This window comes from Seriola aureovittata, chromosome 14 (assembly GCF_021018895.1).
Source record: "Seriola aureovittata isolate HTS-2021-v1 ecotype China chromosome 14, ASM2101889v1, whole genome shotgun sequence".
NCBI lineage: Eukaryota > Metazoa > Chordata > Actinopteri > Carangiformes > Carangidae > Seriola > Seriola aureovittata.
In genome coordinates this window covers 20,039,323-20,060,371 of record NC_079377.1, presented here as the reverse complement: position 1 = coordinate 20,060,371, position 21,049 = coordinate 20,039,323, and the positions used below count along the sequence as shown (strand labels likewise).

The following is a 21,049-nucleotide window of genomic DNA, read 5'->3' as shown; positions in this document are numbered from 1 at the left end:
CATCACAGATACCAAAAGCAGAGCCATTAGAAAAAGAAGGAGGAGGCAGCACATCCTGACTAATGGAGGAAATGATCAGACATAGAAGATGAAGCAATTTCTGCAACCTATCCATTTGACATATTTTCACTGGATGAGTACAAAGATGGCAAATTCTCACTGCATACCTCTGTTTTGAATTATTTTTCCTGTGAACACGCCCTGAATGTACTTCACAGAAACATGAAGTGTAGTTTCGTTGTGCTCCTTCAAACAACAACAACAGACAACTTCCTCAGTTTGAGATGTTTTATTGGTGTATTGTGATCATTTCTTACAGTCAGGATTCACTTCTGCTAAACTTTACTCGACAGGTCCAGAAATCAAAATGAGAAGCGTGCTGTGCTTTATAGGCAGACAAATATATCTCCCCTCCTCTTTCTCTCTCTCCCTAACTCACCCTGTCTTGCTTTCTTTCACACGCACTCTTTTCTTTTCGATCTTTGTTCCTCTCTTCCTAGTTCACACACTCTCTTTCAAACACTAACACACACACACACACACACACACACACACACACACACACACACACAGTCTGACTGCCTTCCTTGTTTTGGTTCAGCATCTTTTTCTCTCACCCTCGATCTCTCTGCTTTCTTGAGGCTGTCTACAAGCTGCTGTGAGAACAGCCAAATATCTATCTATCTTAAAAAGAAACACAGACAAACTCCTAAATCAGGGGCCTTTAAATTACCTGGAGGTCACTGGCAAGACTGTTCCCACATGGGTCACTTGAAGACCCCCTCCCAATAAACGTCAACTGTACACACCTCGAAGTTGACAAGGGGCTCTAACCAACACCTTGTAGTTGCTAATTAACTTTCATATTAAGATTTTACATTAAAAAAAAGTATAAAAAATATGATAAGGTTAGAAAATACAATGCAAACCAATGTCTGTGGATTAGGTTGGTGCCCCTTGTCACATTTAAGGTATCTGTTAAATACAATGTATGTATTATAGATTACGGACACGTGTTCACATGAGTTCACCTGTTTTCCCCTTCCTTTCTTTCTCAGGTCATGTTCACACTAATGCAGATTAAGTCAAGAAAATGACATCAGTGTGCCACGTGTGTCCTATCCACACACACAATTGTTTCCTAAAAAATTGTTTGCTGATCATATTGGAGATTTGTGTCATTTACAGAACAGCAAGTCTCTAAAATGGATCATCTGACCATAAAATGTGACACCACAGGTCAGGACTTTTGACAAGTGCGGTTCTCTGTGCTTGATGAAATGAAAGAAGCTGTTTACAGATTTGCATTAGTGTGGACATGTTCTCAGTGACCACTGCAGTTTTTCATGCTGGTTCTCTCACCCTGTTAAAATCATTAACTGTTCCTGCTTACAGAGTGCTAGAAGACAAATTTCACAAAACTTCTCTTTTTTCAGGCTCAAAACCTGTTTTGTTTTTGTTTTTTTGTTTTTTTGTTAGACAGAAAAGTTGGTTCACTGCAGGACAAAGAGAAATTCACAATTCCGAAGGGAAAATGTGCTTGGGCGAAGTAAATTTTTCAGGAATGATGCATGTTTACACTGACTATGTTTGAAATTTAACAATGCGGTTTTAATGTGTGACAACAGCCTGAGGGTCATGAAACTCACTCAACCCATAAATTATGACCTGGTGATAGTTTTAAAACACTGCAGAGTTAGTCACCAGTCTCACTCAGCCAGAGGTTTAGTGATCATATGAAACCCAGTCACAACTCTTCAAATATAATTAATTAATTACATTTTTATTACGTACTTCTAAAGAGTATTATATGAAAAGTATGATATCGATGATGTAGTTAACATGCTTTATGTTTTAATTATTTTTGTTGGGGATCCTATTATTAGAATCTAATTTTCCTCAAATTATTTAAATATTTTCAAGCAAGTTTAATGGAGATCGTTAAGGATCTGAAGTTTTTAAATATTATCCATTCTTTTTTTCACATTTATTCACACACATGTATCACAGCTGGACTTGATCCTTTCAGCTCCACTTGCCACAGAGTCACTGAAATGAGTCCAATCAGGCCAGTTTGTAGCTCTTCCACTGCCAAAACACACAAGCAGCCATGTTATAGTTACGATTTTGAGGAAGTGCTGAGTCGTCCTTAAATACCTCCATGTGAAGCCTCTGATACAGGAAAAATAAATCCAACTTTATAATAGCTTTATTTAACTCTTCGTGTTTCTGTGAGCATAAACTGAAATTAAGTTAATAGGGCGTTAGTGTTTTTGTTCACTAAAGTGTATTGACAGTCTACGGAGGAAGGCAGGAAGCTGACATTCAACTAATGTCAGAGTTGAAATGATTAGTTAATAAATCAATTAGATGGCAGACAGAAAAATAATAATGATCTAATAATCAATTAGATTTAACTGATTTAATTATTGATTAATCACTTAAATAAAAAAAGTGCCAATCATTCACTGATCTGAACTTCTAAATCGTGAGATTTTTGTCTCCTGTGATGACAAAGTGAATCTTTGAGTTTTGACTGTTGGTTTGACAGAACAATCTGAGGACGTCAACTCTGGATTCATTTAATAGGCTGAATGATTAATTGAGGAAATAATTAGCAGATGAATTATATAAAATATTAAAAATGATCAATTAATTAATGATCATTAATCACACCCCTAAATTAACAAACTGATCATCATTTTTATGAGCTGTGTATGTCAGACACAAACACACTGTTAGATTGTAAACAATAGGATCTTATGTGCTGAGTGTGTTTCATGACCTTACATTATGATATCAAAACGAGCCCTTGATTCAGTTGAATTGTAACTTAATGTTTAAGTTCATGGATTCATTTCATTATTTTGATCATTTAGATAAAAGACGAGGTGCATTAGCTGCAACATACAGAGAGGAAGAACAAATTCATTCAGTCATTAAAGGTCAATGGATGCTTCAAAAACTTTTATTTCACTATAATGAACTTGTTAAGCAGCAGGATGTCTGTTTGTTTATCAGATTTAAAAATGTAAGAAATAAAACTAATATAGTTTATTTAGAGTTAAAATGATTTTATCCAAACTCATTTGTGCCTCTTTCACTGAAAGTCTATGAATGTCTGTAAATCACTCGTTACGATCTACAGAGATGAATGAGAGACTGTATGGGATATTCTCACATTGTCTCTACATCATATATAAATAAAGTTATGTTACTGTAAATTAAACCTACTCTGTATAATCACTGGTGAAGAGATGGACCCCAGAGGCTAATCTTTCACTCGTGTGTTAGTAGCTGTGGTCACCACCAGTCAGGGTTTCAACAGCATCAGAATTACTTCACTGGGTGTGGAGATTTTGCTCCAAAACAACCCACAAGCCGGAAAGACGGTTTGGCCAAAAGACCTCAGAACATGGACGATTACCAACCTCCTGCAGGTGTTTTATGGTCATTTGGTGGAATGCAGCAATAAAAATCTGACTTACTGCCTCTTCAAATCTCTTGAGAATTTGTTCTTCCATTCAACACTGGAGCAAAGGATTCCCTGAGGTTCTTGGCAAAGAAAAAAATTCTGTGGAGTTGACAGGTTGTTTTTTTTTTTTTTGGTTTTTTTTGCCAAGAAAAAAAAGGGAGTTGACAATTTTTTTTTTTTGCCAACTACCAGCAGCTGCAAAACGCAACACACAGCACCACCTCTTCTGTCGCCGCCTGCGGTCACTGTTCACCAGGCTCCCCATCTCATGATGATGATGTCATGACCCCAAACTGACTCAGCAACATCTCAACTGGGGAAGAGCAAGAGAAAAACATTGTCAGGATGCAGGAAAAGAAAGCAAAAAACACAGAGAATAAACGTAAATGGAGGAAAATAGCGTTATAAATCTGAGGTGGCACATTGGATTAAGGGGTGATCAGGTATCATCGGGCATTGTTAACTGATTACAGCCCTACTGTGAGCAATTAAAATACAACGGGCTGGAACGGCACACAGTGAAGCACAAACTATTTAGCTTTTATTGCCCTCAAATAAAAATGTGTTTTTTGCCAACCTGCAGAGAAGGAAGCACATTTCAATTCCCTCCAAATATAAAGCTGACAAAAGGAACATCACGGCCAACAATTTATCAAGATTCCTCAGATTGTCCAGTGCTGCCTGTGTGTGTCGTAATACGATTAAAAGCCTAGAATATAATAAAACAACATAACATCCTAAAATCCAACTTTTGTCCTCCTCACTTTTATTGTTTCAGCTTGATTTTCTTATTAAAGTATCTCGTTTTTTTCTCACTGTTCTGCCATTAAAGTCCAGATGAGAGAAAATCTGAGTTGATAAAGAAGTTGATAATGAGCTAAAGGAGTAGGAGCAAGTTTTTGTCCTCAGTTTTTCCTCTCAGGCTACATACAGGCTGTATGCAGCCTAGAAGAAATACATGCAGACACTACCAAGGGCTAAAAAAAAAAGAAACACTGCCACCTTTGCTGTTTAGTAAAAAAAATAAATAAATAAAAAAAAGAAAAATCTATATTTATATTTATAGTAATATTTTCCTTAAAAGATGCTACAACCAAACACTAGTCAAAGATAACACAGTAAAGCACAAAGCTCTTTGTAGTAAAGACGTGAATATATCATTAGTATAAAATCTAAAACTAAAAAACGAAACTAAAAAGATTTTATTTTCTATCAAAACAGATATTTTGCCATTTTTGTTGTTGGGTTATACTACCACATGTAGAAAGCACAATAATCAATTTTCTATCATTATCTTCTCTGCTATTCTTTTGCTTTTTTTGGCTCAGTCAATTCAGACTTTACAACACTGAATGAAGAAACAAGCTCAGTCGTAAACCTCCATGTAATCCTCCCTTCGTCCCTTTCCTGTCAGAGTGACAGTAAAGTTCAGACCAGTTTAACAATTACAAGATCGTATGACAAATATCAGCTGGTGCTGCAGTATATACAACTGAACTGACACCTAAGTTGCCTAATGTTCCTTGTTGATCTCCATCGTTCACTACACTCGGGCCGACCAACACAGAACATGTTTTTCTTTCTGTTCTGAAATCTGAATCAGTACAAACAAAATCAATCAGTATGAATTCTGCACATCAGCTGTTGCCCTGTGAAGTTCCCAAGGTCGAGGCGACTTAAATTTCCTAATTATATTAAAAACATACTTTAATGCACATACACAATTACTGCCTTCACAAACACAAGTCTAGACAAAACAATATGTTGTTTCGTTGCCACAAGACCTTGTATTTAATAAACATCTGTGTACAATGTCAACCGTCACTGCAGCTTCCTGCTTTCCTTCCAGACTTTCTGGCCCTTTTCTGGATCTGGCTGTTGACGCATACACACACACACACACACACACACACACACACACACACACACACACACACACACACACTCTCCAAAGCAGCATCAGCGAAAACAAAGGAAATGTCAGGCTATGATTTTGACTAAAAATACACACGAAGTCACAGTCCAGAGATGATCTTCCCGCTGTTATTAAGCCAGAATTTTATTTCTTTCTCCTTCGACATTTTGGTTGCACACAAAGGCAAAACAATACAAGAAATTATGTTTAAGCGCAAAGGTTTAAAACAATAAATAAATAACAGCTTTTTAAAGTAATCCACGATCATCTGTGATCTGTGATTCCTCCTGGTTTTTTTTCTTATTTGTCTAAAACACCATGTGTTGGACTGTGGCATTATTCACAGGTGGATATGGACTGTACTATCCCGTGCATACTTATTATGTTACACATGCAAATATATTCTTCTTCTCCGTTTTAAGGTGTCTTTTTGACAACTGGCCAAGGACAACAGATGGAAATTAGCCTCCAAAGGGAGCGCTGGTCGATTTTTTTTTCTATGAAACAGACTTAAATTAAAATAATATGCAAAATCAAGTGTTTAAATATTTAAAAACCTGGTAGATTAGAGAGCTACCATTCAGGCTCACCATTTATATGAGGCTACTCGCACACTTTACTTGCTTTGAAACACAGTCAACATAATTTAGACTCATAAAAATAAAAATATATAAACAGTAACAGCAGCAACAATTGGCCTCCAAAAGTACAGACAAAAAGCGTGAGTGAGTCCCTGACACAGATAATGTACATGATCTCTGCAGAGGAAATGGAAAACATTTGCAACGGCAAAACACACAATCTGCACTGATGTGACAACTGTACAACACAGTGGGGCCGGCGCATTTAAGTTTTTAATTTAATGCCTGAAATTGTTTATTCGTTGTCTAAACAGCCAAACGTACCCTCAGCTCACTCTGACACACTGACGCAGAGGCCGTGCTCCTCATCTGAGCCAATTTGCAACTGCTGTTACAGCATCATGATAAATAAAATATTCCGTTGTTATAACTTATATTGGAGCCTGAAACCATTTCATCTCTGCACAAAAACTAAACCATGTCAAATGTTACACGCCTGATATTGATTATCTTTCATGTATTTACTTTGTACTCGCTTTGTAACTGTGTTTATGTGTTTTGATAAATAGAGCTAAGCAAGACCTGAGTCAATTCAAATTCCTGACACCAAAGCTTGAATGAACATAATTTACAATGTCACATTTACTTAAAAGATGAACAATTAAGGTCACTTTGATTTGACCACGCTATGTTTAGTCATAATGGACCCTGTCTGCCCAGTCTAAGCAGATTAAAGCAAAGTATTTTACTTTGAGGCTTCGCTTCGCTGGTAGGAAAAAAAAAAAAAAAGAGTGTTGTACAGTTTTGGCTGAACAACAGACAACAGGACCTCCTCCCTAGAGCTCTGTGCATCACTGGGAAAGATGAAAGCTGTTTGCAGACATTTACACTTGAGGCTTTTAGCAGATGATATTGTGGAAACTTTACACTGACCGCGGTGAAAGACCGTGACTGTTGGTAGAACAACATATGCATTTTCTTTTTGCTGCTAGTCATGGAATATCCCTAATCGTGTGTGGTATTTATTTTATTATTAATACTCCGTTAAATCAGCTAAAGACATTACGGACAAACAAACACTGGTGACCACACGCATGCATTCACACTCTCCTAAATTAATATTTTAAGTCCAGTCGTGGCGACTTTGTTACACAACATGTTGATAATTATGACTCATAATTTGTGCTTTGTTAATATGTGTGTGTGTGTTTGTGTGTTTTGGGCAGAGAAAACTTTTAATTAAAATTTGGTTAAGAGTACACCCCGGGAAAATATTCATGTTATCAAGCAATTTTTGACAATTATTGACTATTGAAGCACTAATTTTTTCAAAACAGTGATGATATCTGAGAAAATTTCAATCTGTTTCTACTAAATAATAATGACCCCTCTGCAGCGATCTGCCTGCTGTGAAGATATTTTAACTTATGAGACAACACAGCTTTGATGGGTTAAAAAAAATAGACAAGATGTAGATTATATGTACACACACACACACACACACACACACACACACACACACACACACACACACACACACACACACACACACAGCTACCTTTATTAAGACAAATCTCTACAGACCGACAGGCTTTCCTCCTGAGGATGAATGTCTTCAGCCCTCTGAAAGTGTCATAGGTGGACAATGTGATTAAAGACCTTGTAAGAAGTGCAAAAAGATAAATGACACTCTTCCATTTATAACCCAGCCTCTCTACTCACACCATTACACTGACCACGGGCCAGATGGTTAGAAATTTCTCAGCTTCGGTGACACCTTTAATCATTCTGTTAAGAGCTGAGGAGATGAATTAGTCGTCTGCCCTTTTTAAGCGGAGCACCACTTAGTTTCAGACTCAAGATATCGCCGTGAAAAGATGTTTCAGTTCTACTCTTTGGCTTATTGAAATGTTCTGTATTGTTAAAATACTAGATATGACTGCCAGCAACATGAAGTCAGATTCTCAGGATGTGAGGTGATACATTTTGAAATATCATATTATTTTCAACGAATCCGAAGCTCAAACGCCTGCAGCAACATTTGGCAGGTAATCACCATCAGCTTCTCCTCAAAACTAAACAACTGCATGTCTGTCTTTGTACAAGACAGTGAAGAAAAAAAGAGATTAAACGGGTGTGTCCATTCATTCCAGTGATCTTTTTCTCTCCGGACAAAGACACATAGGTATGATGAATAATTTACTGAAGGGACAGGACCAGATTAACCAGTCTGATAGATGACTCTGTGCTTTTTTTCTCCCCCTGCCTGATAAAGTTGATCTGCATTTAGCTCTCTCTGGACGTTTTAACCACAGTGGAGTAAACTTACTGGAAAGAGAGCGGCAGGATGCTTTAAAGGCTTGTAACTGATTATGTTTAGATATTTAACAGCAACAACGTGTCCTCTGTGACCATGCCTGCCCTCATGCAGAGGTAGATTTAACAGCCATTTTATTTAACGGAAAATGTACATTTCCCTAGAGGTCCTTATGTACCAGGGCACTACTCCCCTGTAGCAGAAGTTTTAAATGTGATAGAAATTAGGATAAATGAAAATTAAATCAAGATCCAGGTTTGATGAGCTCTGAATCAAAATGTGAACATACAGGAGGAACAGACTCTAATATAAAGGGACTTTTTGGAAAACAGAATTAAGTAAAGTGATGATGTGTTGACTACTAAAACCATTCCAATAAAATTAATTAATAAAAGACATTAAAATTTTCAAGCCGCATTAGTACATTTGCTATTTAGCAGACATCCTGAAGACTGTGTTAATGTTGCATTTACTGTACATCAGGATAATAGGAAAAAAGGGGTAAAAATATCTATTAATTCAATATTTCCGTATTTGACTTTGCCACTCTTATAAATCACACCACATAAATAACACAATTTAGTTATTTGTATTGTATTGTGTTGCACCTATTATCCTTTGTCATAAGCTAAACTTACTGATTTCATGTTGACATTGCAAGCACTGTGAGGCAGCCATTTTGCCACGGCTTTGTTGACACTTCTGTACTTGTCAGATATTCCTGACATGTCTGACTTGTGATTACAGCTAGAAGGGTGGTATAAACGACTTTTGCTTATACTTAGCTACGGATTAGTAAACAGAGCACAGCTCCTCCTGCTGTACCAAATGTGCAGAAATGAAAAATTAGCACACTATGCTAACAGGCAACTTCCAGCAGCTTTTTGAGCTACCTAACAGCTAGTTTCAGCAGCGATGGCGAGAGACTCCAAATAGTAATTGTGCAAAGATCAAGGGTTGTGTCACAGGGATTTCTCCACTGTGTTCATTACTGGTGAAAGGGAGAGAAACCAGTTTGATGGATGAGTGGATGTTTTGTCTTGTCGTCTCTTTTGATAAAGTGGAAACCTACATCAGCATTAAGCAGCTTTAAGAGTGAGTACTTAACACCAACCGTATGTATTGGCTGGAGATCAGAGGTGAAGGCGGGGGACATGTGCAGTGGATAAATCTTCCTCCTGCCAATCCTCATTTTCAGAGAGTCTGATTCATCTTACTGTCCCGAATCTTACTGTTACAGTGGAAGAGCTATGAACTATATATACACTCCACTGCCGGTTTATTAGGTACACCTACCTACAACTAACGCGATCTTGCAATCTTGTCTTCATGAAGCCGTTTAAGAGACATGTTGATTCAATGTTCTGATCGTCTTGGAGGATGTAGTTTGTGGTGCTGTTGAACTGTGTTGCATTAGTTCTGCATTAGATCAGTCCAACACAACAGAGTTAAACAGCACCACAAACTACAGACTCCAAAACAACCATATTGAATCAACAAAAACTGAATCATATTATAACCTTCATGAAGTAAGAAATAATCACAGAGCTATATTAAACTTAAATCTTTTTAGGCAGTGTACCTAATACTTGTCTTTAAAACATGCAGGCAACATTTAAAATCAGCTTTTATTAAAACCATATTGAAGACCCATTAATGTCAAGTGAATTTAGGAAACATACTATGACGACACATTACATGATTACTCTCAACTTTAACTGCAACGGTGAGTACTTCCCATCACACACTCCATGGCTCAAATGAAAAACAACTCATTAGTTAAATGACAAAATGTGCAAAATTTAAGTTAATCTGCAAAATAGGATATTTTCTATCATTTAAAATATTAAAAATATTAAGTTACTAGGTATATTATATTTAAGCATCATTCAGTATTATTAATAATTCTTTTACACTGAAGACAATAGAGAAAGTCAACATCTGGATTATTTCTCACAAAGATCTATGTTGACTGTAGAGAGTGTACAAGCAGATACTAATATGAGCTTTCATGTTTAAGTAAAAAATGGGACACAGAAAACAAATCAACTTTTAAAACCGACTAACTGATCCTTTGTCCTCAAACAAAAAAAACCCCCCAAAAAAACGCCTACAACAGCACAGAGCAACCACATATAACATTACACGCTGTCTGTTCGTCAGAGCTTTGAAAGGGAGCCGCTTGCGTCAAGCCTGTGCTGTTTGACTCAAATTGTTGACGAGCCTCAAGATAAAAGAGGGTGCAGTTTGTTTTTCTTGTTTTATGGTATTATGCTAATTTTTACTTAGTATTGTTATTAATGTTTCAACATTTCTCTGTTGTTTCCTTGTGGTTACATTTATTCACCAACTGAAGATCTGTAGTTTAGATTTTGTTGGTCCAAATTGTACACCTGAACTTTACAACTCACCTTGTCACGCGTCATATGTTTTCATCTTGTCCAATATTGGGACTATTTTTTAATAATTCTAACATTTTTAGGATTTTCCTGGATTGTCTCCACTTGCAATGTATGGTGTTTTTGACAGGTTTAACATCACTTACAGCTCATTACAGAGGTTTTCTTTGTTTGTAATCTCCACTGCCTCCCACTTCCTTCTAATTGGTCGCACCTACATGAGGAGTGAGTGAGTACTGTGTTATAATAGATGTAAAAAAAACATTTGGTGTGGACAAAATCTGCAGGACAAAAGAAATCACTTCAGAGCTCGAGTGAGTGATTCACTTTCCATCGGTCGCTCATTCACTCTGCTCTTTCTTTTACATTTCACGGGAGAAGGAGCTCATTTGCTGACTGGAGAGATGGATGTGGAGATAAAATGGCTGAACCGGAAACCAGAACAAGAGAGGTGGGACATTTGCCACAAACTATGATCTAGTTGTGCGCAAACACACACACACACACACACACACACACACACACACACACACACACACACACACACACACACACACACGCACACACGCACACACGCACACACGCACACACACACACACACACACACACACACACACGCACAGCTGTCAAAACAAGACAAGGAATAGAGGTTTTTTTGCACAAGACTTTTAAGATGGAAATTTAACATCTGCTGCTTTTGTTCTTGATGTTTTGTGTGTGTGTGTGTGTGTGTGTGTGTGTCTGTGTGTGCGTTCACAAGGTTAAGTTTGGCCGAGTGGAGGGCTGTGTCCATACTGATGGAAGACGACTGGGAACAGTCATGCTGCACTTTTAGTTTCCACTCAGTGAACACACAGATGCACACAGGTTCTCACACACCACCCTCAAGAGAGTCTGTTAATTAAATTTGTGTTGCTGCCGGACAAAAGCTTCACAGGTCTGCATTCAATTTTGGTTCTTCAGTTTAAAGAATTAAGATCACAGCACTGACCGGGCCCCAGGGACGGGTCTCTGCAGTGTGCTCTGTCCCTTATTGTACTGACTGACTGCGGAGGACGGTCCTGTTCTGAAACGACTCCAAGCTGAAGTGGCAACTCATTTGGCAAAAAATAAAACTAATGTCCATGAACTCCAATTTTCAAATTATTATTCATCGAGATTTTATAAACAGAGCGTAAGTCACTCCTAGCATTTTGCATAAAATGAAAGATATATTTTAAGGAATAGTGAGATATTTTCAGAAATAAACTTATGTGCAAGTGAAAAATTGATGCCTCTCTTGTATCTGCACAGAAAATATGTAGTTGGAGTCAGCATCAGGTTAGCTTAGCTTAGCATAAAGCTGGAAAAGGGAAAATAATAAGTCTTGCTCTGTCTGAAGGTAACAAATGCCTAAAGGCACCTCCAAAGTTAACACAATATACTACGTTTGTTTACTCTGTAGAGAAGCCAAATGTAGTCAGTGCAGACTAAACGGACACACGACGCTCCATAAAACTGTAATTTTTACTCTTCAGCTTCTGTACAGATTGCACGGCTGTCCAGTCTTGATGCTAAGCTACGCTAACCAGCTGCTGACTCAAGCTTCATAAATACCACACAGATGTGAGAGTGGCATCAACCCTCTTCTAACTCTTTCCCAAAACATCAAACTAAAGTCAATTCTTTAATTACAGCCCCACCTTAGCACCGTGTTAAGCAGAGGCGTCTTCCTCTCTCGCTCTACCTGGCCTCACAGCTGCCAGTAGTCTATACAGTAAAAAAATATCACATGTGATTCTACATAAAGGTTGAGATAAAAACAAGATTGGTTTAAGCTTTTGTAAACACCCTGCATTTTCAAAAATAAGAAATTTTACATCCGACAGCAGTAACTGATCACATTCAGTGGCTTTGTTGACATGCCTGCAGGAACACCATGACTGCTAACAGTCTGAGTTTGACAAACATGAAATTTAAACGTACCAATGATTCTCTTACATTTGACATGTTGCTCTTGTGAGTGTTCCAACTGAGAGAGAAACATGGGCCGCTGTCAACAATCACACGAGCAACTTGATCGCATTTAAATAACTGTGATGAAATAACTGTGTAAAGATGTTGTGACTGGTCTTTATTAAACACAACACTCCCTATAGGTTACTGTGATAACACTGATCTCCAGCTGAGGGGATAATCCGTTTTAGAATCAGTTCATGTGAGTCCCGCAACCACATTTTTTTTCACCTTCATTCTCCAAAAAGGTCTACAGCACATCTGGCATTACTCACACTAAACACTATAAATATGGACGCTTGATAAATTTCCAATCTGTTGTTTTTCTAAATGCTTTGCCAGCTGCTGTTTTTAGATGCCTCCATGTAAGGACTGACGCCAGTGTGAGGCCATGACACTCACAGTATTGATCATGAAGACTTTGTGACGAATGGATGGATTTGCACTTTAGCTAATTAATCTGAGCTGTCAGTCAGCCGGCATGAGAGAGTTAAATGGGAGGAGAGTTCAGGAGGGAGGAAGGATTGTTGGATTATTTACAGGCAGTTGCAATGAAATTAATGTCCCGATGATTTTGTTTGACTTTATATACTGTATGTTCATATTTTGAGTGATTACGACAGGCCTCTACATCTGAGAACATTTGTAGGGCATCCACAAACTTAAAATAGCTCACAGGTGCTGGTGTTTTACACGGAGTGCCACGTGACTTAAAATAGTGGCAACTGTTTTCTCTCGGTGTTTTACCGCCCCAATGAAAGTAAGATTAACCACAAAATGTTTTCTTTTCTTTTGCCTTCTGGCCACAGGTACCTAAGACGATATTTCCTGATCCTGTGATAAATACTCGTAGACGTATTAAGGTGTATTATTGCTGCAGTAGAGAGGGAAACAATCACCAACACTGAGCAGGCAGAGTCATCACTACATTACTCTGATATTAATTAATGACATAAAGCATTTCAAAATGTCCGGATCACATAGTTATTCTGATCCCATGGCAGCCATCACACCGGATATCACCATTTCACAACAGATAAAAGTAATTTTAGAACTGGAAGGAAGTTGTCCCAGATCAGCTGTCTTTAAACGTTTGAGTTTGAGGAGCGTCACGGCCCCTTGAATAATTGTCTGATTGATCAATGATCTGGATGTCGGACATGTAGTGTGACGTGTAGTGTGAGTTAAAATAACGTCTAACATGAGCAACTAGAATTACCGGCTTGTGGTTGTATGCCTGCGCCAACCAGCCAAGTTGTAGGAAATATGGTCACAATCTCCCCTTCCTGAGTTAAAGTGTGAATAATAGCCAGAACATTATGATGTTCTGGCTATTATGATGCTATCGCATTCACAAGAATGTGAGGTCATTGTGGCCTCGAACTTTGACGTTTGCGCACAAAAATCTAATCAGTTCATCTTTAAGTCCAAGTGAATGTTTGTGCCAAATCTGAAGATATTCCTTCAAAGTGGTCTTGAGATACCACATTCAAGAGGCCAAAACCATGTTTTGTGAGGTCGCAGTGACCTTTGACCTTTGACTTTTGACCACCAAAATCTAATCAGTTTATGCTCAAGTCCAAATTTGAAGTAATTCCCTCAAGGCGTTTCTGAGCGTTCACGACAATGGGATGGACAGACAATCCGGACACATAATGCCTCACAGAGGCTTCACTCTGCTCTAATCCCTCCTTTCTTTTTATTTATCGCCATGTAAAATCCAAGGTCAAATGAAGGGTGCTACATTAATTCAATTTGATTTGTACTAATTCGCTTCAACGGTTGAACTTGAACTCATCGGCAGTTTTCCATGCATTAGAGCTTTCATGTTACACACACACAGTGCTGTAAAGAAATTAAGTCTGTTGTGAAGAATGCAGATTTGTGACCGGGAGATAATCAGTTCAGATCTCAGATCTGTTGATAAAACAGGAACAATGGCTCGTGCTGTGACTCAGTTGGGTGGTCTCGAGCGGGACACACAGGCGGTCTCTTGTTCACTGCAGCACTGTGGTTGTACTAGTTTATATGCAGTTTATTTTGCTGAAAAGGTTTAGTTAGGGTTTGGTGTCTTGCTCAAAGGCACACAAACACACACTGACACACACTGACACACACTATCACACACTATCACACACTGACACACACACTGACACACACTATCACACACTGACACACTGACACACGCACTGACACACACTGACACACACTGACACACACACTGATACACTCCGACACAAACACTGACACACACTATCACACACTGACACACGCACTGACACACACTGACACACACACTGATACACACTGACACACACAATGACACACACTATCACACACTGACACACGCACTGACACACACTGACACACACACTGACACACACTGACACACGCACTGACACACACACTGATACACACTGACACACACACTGACACACACTATCACACACTGACACTCACTGACACACACTGACACACAGACACACGCACTGACACACACTGACACACGCACTGACACACTCTGATACACACTGACACACACACTGACACACACTATCACACACTGACACACGCACTGACACGCACTGACACACACACTGATACACACTGACACACACAATGACACACACTATCACACACTATCACACACTGACACACACACTGACACACGCACTGACACGCACTGACACACACTGCATTTCCTTCAGCCACAGCACTGCCTCACTCACACGAAGAGACTTTTTTTATACCCTTACCCTTTTTTTTTGGATTTAGGCAATGATCAAGTGTCACACACTTTACAGGGTGAGTGAAATTATCCTGAACTTTAATATTTTTTAATAAAACAAAGAATAACCACAAAAAGAGAACTTGAGCAAGCTGTTGTTGGAGAAATGACATAAGTGTGGGTTGGGTCAATCTGACTTCGAGCTGGAAATGAGCAAACAACAGCAGAAACAGGATAATATCAGGTAGGCTTATAAACCACATTTACTGCTCACGGACTTCCCATGTTTTCATTGTTTAGGAACCTTTATATATGTCATTAATGTCAGCTCATAAACATATAACTCCATCTCACATTACGCAGCTACACAGGAATATTTAGTCCTTATGTCAAATGATCATGTTTGAGATCATCAACAAGGCACTGATCAGACTGCCAAAGAGTACAGTAGTTTACGGATGTCATAACTCCTACCAGATGAGCTGTGCTGGGGTGGTTTCCCCGCTACTTGTCAGGATAGGTGAATGTGGTGGAAACCAAGTCGATAGTCCTGTGGTGGAAACTGTTTCTCAACATTGTGCCTCAGCCCTGCAAAAGAAAAGAAAAAAAATCCCCATTGTAACAAATCATTTCGCCAAGAAGATTTGAGTCCCAAAAAAAACATCTATAAAAATAAACAGATAAATTGTCTGTGGAGATTCTCAGTCATCCATGTCATCGTGCTGTATATTATATACGGTTTACAAGTGAGAGAGAAACGGGAATGTCAGTACAAGTGCTACCATTTGCCTGGAAACTGTACTGCAAAGAATTTCTTTTTTTAAGTTATTTTTTCAGATACAGTTTATTCAGATATGGACAGTGAGAGAGTGACTGAAGGGCTGGGGAGAGAGAGGGGATTACATGCAACAAAGGGCCATGGGTCAGACTTGAACCCATGGCCCTTTGTTGCATGTCATGAGCCTGAGTGGTATCCTCTCTACCAGGTGAGCCACTGTGGCGCGACCACAAAGAAATTTAACCGTTTTTTCATAGTGAGGAGTCTGGCTGCTCCTGGTTTTTCTATCTAACTCCTACTGAAATGCCATTTTTTGTATTTACTTGGTGTCATGGGTGTAAATCAGAAGATTCAACACTTCAAGTCTGCACGCTCAAAAGCAAACCATATGCACAGTGTTTGCACTCACTTCAGAGATCAAAAATCCCTGCACAAGCGTTTAACCTCTCTGTTTGCAAGTGAACAAACCACCTACACAGTTATTCATAAATCAACGATGACACAGCTGTTTAATCTTGACATAAACCAGGTTTGCTCTGTCCTTGGTCCAGCATGTGCTGAAGCATCCGCTGGGCCATTACACACAGCCCATACACAACAGCATACACTGTCAATCACCAGAATTACTGCATGATTTGAATTACTACATTTGGAAAACACTATATCATTCGCTGTTGAGACTGTAGTGCCTGACAAAATTAAGGCTTCAAATAAAACCTTGCGTAAATTCTCTCTCTTTGATGTTTTCATTTTCTTTGGCACAATATGATATCACACTCGTTTCAGCTGACTCATAAACGTCTCTGTATGAATGGTGCAAAGATTGTGTGGATGTACGCACGCACTCAGCACGCTGTTATTGAGAAATACCCGCTTCCGTGCGGAAATAGCTGCGTGCATTCTTCGTGTGCGTGTGTACCTGTTGAATATCTGGGAACCGCTGCTGAACTGAGTCTGCAGCTGAAAAATGATCATTTTCTCACAGAAAACTGATGAGCCTGTTTACACCACTTCTTTTTCTGAGATACCAGGATGCCCTCATTGCATGAATCAGTTGTCTCTCACGTGTTAACCACTGAAAGATGCTGGATGACTACACCATGTTTCATAATTAAATGAAACATACATGCCAAATACACATACGTAGGAGTTAGTGAGTACACAAACATATGTGCAATAATTCCCAAAAGACTGTAAAGAAATCCCGAAAACACATCTGCACTTCTTGAATCGCTGCCTAACTTTTTTTGAAAACTGTGAACAGGTATTTGAGAGATCCAGGAAAAAACATGCCCTGAAAACAAACACACCCTTGGCAGAGATAAAAGTATATGGTGTGATACTTTTCAAATTTTGTAAACAACACATGTTTTCACACAAACTCATCTTAGTTTAACCCCCTGACTTCTCTACACGTTTCAAGGTCATGGGAACGCTGGTTTTAGGCTGTGCCTCAAAGTCTTGCGATAAAGCTCTCTCACCGTTCACATGTGTGAGTGTATTGTTTGACACATGAGGCAATGTCTGAAAAGCCGTCCCACACAGCAGGCAGATGCAAAGAGGCCTGTGTGTGGGCAGCGTTTTGACTAAACCTGAAGCCTGTTTATGCATAGATACATATACGTGTCCATCTGTGTGCGTGGCAATCAGAGAGAGAAGGTGAACAAAGATCTGATGGGGGTTGTCAACTTTTAATATGGCTTCACATCTCGATTTCCACTGATATTATATAAATTTGTTTGTGTTATTTATATCCTTTTATACCTCTCTTTTGTCCTGCTACAGAACACTGCCTTACAATTGTTTATTGACATTTCTACTTGACATTAACGGAATACAGGCCTACTCTCGGTAATGAATAAATATACAACAGAACTGCCTCCCCCTGTGTGGGATTATCTGTACAATGTGAACTTAAATAATATTTTCTGTCTCATGCTTCATTTCTAGTCATTTGTTTTACTTCCCACATTTCCTCTCACGTTGTTGCGAGCAGCCAAGGAAAGAAAAAACAACCCTGCCTGGGGGTCACTGCACGCACTGTGCATCATAGCTATTCTAATGAGTAACCTAAACTTTCCAACATAATCTTATCCTCACACACCTGAGTTCTTATCTGATATGCAGCCAGCGCTGAGAGGACAAGTACCACATTTCAGAGGTGAACGCACTAAATCATAGCTCATGTACAGGGTGACTCATGATGATAGTAGCAGAGAAAATCAAGTTCAGCGTCATTCACACTGAGCTGCGCGGCATCTTGTCAACTGACGAAATGCATCCAAAACAGACAGTTTACAATCAAGTGTTGGAAATGCTGAAATCTCAATCTCAGTCTACAAAAGTGGAATTAGAGTCTTTAGTCAGTGATTTATTTTGCGAACACTTTCACATGTCACTCTGTATCATAGATATGCTCACTGTACCAGTTTCTGTGACGACTATGTTGTAGTAAATCTTCATTAAAATATACTATGCATTATAAATATACTGAATGTTAAACTTATATAATCCAATGGAATAGCTATACCCACAACTGAGGTTAGATTTGTATGTGAACCAGCTTTTACTGAAGTAGGATTGTTATAGGATGGAACCTGGAGGGAATAAAGTTAAAAAAACAAAATGGTCCGAAGGCCCCGGGAGAAACGGTGTTGGAGTAGCAGCCATAGCGAGGTCCAGATTGAGGATCGATGAGGGCCTTAGATTTAGGGTAGAGGGGAGGCTTCTGAATGTTGGATCTTTTTTGACTCCAGTAGAAAGTTAAGTGTTGGTGAAGAGGTCTAGACTTAATCTCTGGCCCGGACCTGGACCTTTTTTCCCTCCAACAACTGCTCCACTGTCTGCATTGAATGATAAGAACAACTTTTTTAAAAGCTCATTTAAAAAAAAAGGTCTGTTATTGATATGTGTCCGTGTCTGCTTTCCCTTATTCAGTTGTTTTTGTTTGATACAGCTTTAACTGCAGCACGAAAGTGAAACGCTTCCGCTTATTATTATTGCTGATGTTGCTACTACTGCTGCTCCTTTTCTTATTATGACTTAACGAAAAGTTCTTTTAACAGTATAATATAAATTCTACCATAGCACTCACAGTACGACTACTATGACTACTGTTGTTATCACTATACCCCAACCACTATTACTAACTACACTACCACTATTTGTTAATGTAGGAAGGTACAGGCTTAGTCACACTGCAGTATAAAACATGCTTAAACAAACACAACGTAAATGTGCAAATACATTTATGGGATGTTTTTATGGCCTAAGTCTTCAGGGCAACGGGGGTGGACACAATGACACAAAATTAGAATAACTTCCTTGTGGTTGTATGCCTCCGTCAACCAGTCAAGTTTCAGGAAATATGGTCACAATCTCCCCTTCTCTTTCTGGGTTATGGCACTGAATAACAGACAGAAAAACCTTTTTTGGATTTTGTGTTTACGTCGCATTAAAGTTGACCTTTCACCTTTTGGATATAAAATGTCTTTACTTCATCATTTCTATCCTGTTAGACATTTATGTGAAATTGTGTCATAATTAGCGTATCCTGAGTTATGGCCAGAAACATGTTTTGTGTGGTCACAGTGACCTTGACCTTTGACCACCAAATTCTAATCAGTTCATGTTTGGATTCAAGTGAATGTTGGTGCCAAATTTAAAGAATTTACACAGCTGTCGCCGGTGCGGACGCATTCAAGTATACAATATAACCAGTGTTGGCCAAGTTACTGAAGAAATGTGATCAATCATTGAAGCTTTCTGGTTTGAATGAGACCAAACAGCGAATTCTGGCATCGCAAACACATTATCCTGAGGCTTGAATTTAAATGCATGTTGTTAATAAACCATGAGGCCTCTCCTGCGATCACCATCTGCAGAGACACAATTTCCTCAAGATCTATAAAACAAACGTGTCAGTAACTTCCATCTTGTAAAACCTGTTTTCGCACATGAACGCTGAGTTCGTCAAGTTTGTCTATCTGTTTAATATGACTCACGGCACATGGAAGAATTGAGCTGCATCACTGTATTGATTGTTATTGCAGCTATCATTTCCCTGAGTAATGAAACAGTGACTGGATTGCGTTATACTGTCCGGATATTTACACTGCAGCATCTATATAGCCTCGCACACCCAATAGCATGGCTGGAGTCTCTTCGTCGTGTTTAGTGTTGCTCCATTTTGAATCACGCTTCAGGAAAATGGATTTGAGCTGCCAGAGGTTACTGGTGAATTGTCTGGAGGCACATTGGGTCCAATCCAAAAGAAATATCAGTGACAAAAGGATCAAATCTGATGAGCACAATTGCTGCCTTTAGCCGAAAGCTTCATAGGTGGGCATTCATACTGGTTTGGAAGAGAGAGATAGACATGCTTGAACCAGTTCCTTTGTCACAGTGAATGTTAACGTTCGCCATCGCTAGCCACCCAGTAGGTTGATCATATGGCTGATTTCTCAACCTTATTCACATGAAACAACAAGTCAAATCTGCGTTTCAAATAACCTGTGTGATTGCATTACACGTTTGTTTGTAATTATGTTTATTGTGTGGCTGAATTAGTGGTGGGACAAAAGTGCACGCAAAATCAGTAAATGTAAATAGCATTAAAATAGTACTAAAAGTACAAATGACACATTTGCTGATACAAGGAAATGCTCTGCAGTACGACTTCTTAAATAATGTAAGCAGCATTTGAATATTGTAGCTGGTCGATGTGGAGCTAATTTTACCAACTTTATATGCAGTGGGTTGTTAAAATACAATATCATATCCTATTTTATTAGATGATGATGTGCATTTCATTAGATGTATTGTGTTACGTTACCACCATGCCTCCGGTCTGTCATGATTG

The 21,049-nt window shown here is 38.8% G+C and overlaps 1 long non-coding RNA gene across 2 annotated transcripts in view; it reads right to left on the bottom strand.

The window, feature by feature from the left end:
* Window positions 1–274: 274 nt before the first annotated feature.
* The window catches only part of LOC130181241 (uncharacterized), an 81,271-nt gene continuing 60,496 nt past the window's right edge, over window positions 275–21,049 (bottom strand). The window contains exons 3-5 of one of the 2 annotated variants that reach the window (XR_008829542.1): window positions 15,885–15,998; window positions 3,489–3,788; window positions 275–2,088 (exon numbers count right to left, since the gene is read on the bottom strand). This is a non-coding gene — a long non-coding RNA (uncharacterized LOC130181241). Of the gene's footprint in view, window positions 3,789–15,884; window positions 15,999–21,049 lie in introns of both variants that reach the window. The other variant, XR_008829541.1, reaches the window with a different exon arrangement.